Below are 2,451 nucleotides of genomic sequence, written 5' to 3'. Positions count from 1 at the left end.
TTGATTCATTAAAATTTGGTAGGCACTGGTCTAAACAAAAAAAAGCCTTAAGTTTTCTTGTTTGGTTTTTTAGTCCCAGACTCCTTTAAGAATCTGATGAAAGTCCTGGACCCTGAGCATAAAAGTGTGCATAAGATTTCAGAATTCATGAATTCATGTCTACAAAACCCTGCTGCAGAGGGTTTGCAGGGGGTGGGAACCAGTCCTTTATGCCTTCCATGCCTATTGCATTTAACCCTTATAAACAAACGTGCTATCGATAAAATGGAAACTTGAGGAGGTTAAGTAACTTGCCTGAGTCATAGCTAGGAAGTGGTGACACCAGGGGCAGATCTGAACACTGTGCTGCTGGGGCCCAGCTATCACGCCAAGCTGCCTAGTCATGACTCAGCCACAGTGAATCTGAGGAACATCCCAATAGAACTTTTTCTCTCTCTGACAAGACCATTCTTTCCATCTAGGGTGCAATTCTGAAAGAAACACTGATGGAGTGGAGAGGAAGGGGACACTGCCTAGAAAGGGAGTGTCATGCCGGGACTCTACTCCTGTTCCCCACATAAGAACGCAGGACATGGTGAGGCCAAAAAGGAACACCCACAGAGCCATAGATAGGGGAGTCATACCACTATGTTCTCGCTGGCAGCTGGGTTGGAGACACAGGAAGCAGGAGCCACACAATCCATAATCCCCCATCCACTTCTCTGCCAACTAACCAACCAACCAACCAACCAACCAACCAACCAACCAACCAACCAACCAACCAACCAACCAACACAGCCACGGCAGTTATATTAGTGGCTAATGGCTAACTGGTTACAGCTGATGGCCAACTAGTCACAGCTGATGGCCATCTACTACCCAAGCCAGCACCTTTCCACGTGAGGCTGAGAGCCTGGAAACTGCTCTCTGGGACTCTGTCCCCACAGTGAGGTTAGCCAGATGGCCTCTAGCAATCCATGAAATGCTGAATATCCCAACCAGATCCCCCTCACATTCCTTCCTAACATAATTCCAACCTGTACAGCCTCAAGTGACATGCCAATCCATGACTTCCGCCTACTTTGCTATCCCACTCTAAATAATGGTTGATAAATAGACTTCATTTTATAGGCCAACTGATTGATTGGTAATAGCTGCTTGGTATTCAACACTGAAAAGATCCAGTTCAGGACTGTGATTGATTAGTAATGTCTGTGCCCCAGCAGTGCAGGATAACATAGTATTAATAGTAGGAATGCCAGGACCGCTTATTTGCCACCCGGTATAGTTAATCACTGCTTAATCCCCTTAGATTTTCATTTATTTATTTAACATGCTTGCTATAAGTGTGAATTCTACACACACAGCAGAAGCATTCTTGTCCATCCTAAAGGAATGATGAACTTAAAATAGCCCATAGGGTGGAAAATTATTTAAACACATATACCTTAAACATTTTATTTTCAAATAAAACACTTAAATACATATGCATTGACCAATTTTGGATGTAGGACTAACTCTTTTTGCTTCTGGACCCACTCTTTTAGGGTTTCCCATGGAGTTTTTCATAGCACACTCAAAATGTGCCATCTTTTAAAGATCCTTCCAAAGTAATCTGGTAGCTGTATCTTAACAGATTTTTTCCTCACTTGCAATTGGCTTCTCTACACCAAAACCAAAGGAAATTTTTATGAAAAACCAATCTTTATAGTCTTTCCAAGCATTTGACTTAGTTTTCATAGAAATCACTATTTTCTTTCCCCCTTATAGAGATCAAACCACATAATATTTAATTAAATTATATACGTGTAATTATAGTAACAAGTTTAATTGCTACATAGAGATTTTGGAAGAACACAACTGATTCCGTGTTTCCTCGAAAATAAGACCTAGCTGGACAATCATCTCTAAGGCGTCTTTTGGAGCAAAAATTAAATAAGACCTGGTGTTATTTTACTATAAGACCGAGTATAATATAATATAATATAATACCGGGTCTTGTATTAACTTTTGCTCCAAAAGATGCCTTAGAGCCGATTGTCCAGGTAGGTCTTATTTTCGGGGAAACAACGGTTATTGGGTAGGATACTATTCAACCAGCTACAGAGGGCATGTGTTGTTATGTTTTACAAAGAACTGGAGAGCATTTGTTACTCTGACAAGGCAAACAAATTGTGGCCAGTTAAGAGAGTTTCCATTGTAGTACACTGACCCCTTCCTAGTAGCATTCAATTAAACAGGTCTCTATTAATCAGAATTTCCACATATGATGTCCGTAATGATCACCATAAGGTGTTAAAAATCTTGATGGAACTTTAAGTTATCAAATGAAGGGAGACAAAAGATTGAAGTATGTGCAGAGAGTTCTTTTTTATTCTTTTTCATGTCTTTACCTTTTCTAAATTTTTTGGTCTTTTGACATTATTTTTGGTTTATACTACCCTGTATTTTAAGAATTCTTGTAATCCAGCT

This window comes from Rhinolophus sinicus, chromosome 16 (assembly GCF_057876585.1).
Source record: "Rhinolophus sinicus isolate RSI-liver-muscle chromosome 16, RSI-T2T, whole genome shotgun sequence".
NCBI lineage: Eukaryota > Metazoa > Chordata > Mammalia > Chiroptera > Rhinolophidae > Rhinolophus > Rhinolophus sinicus.
The sequence above is the reverse complement of the archived record's forward strand: the minus strand, read 5'-3'. Positions refer to the sequence as shown.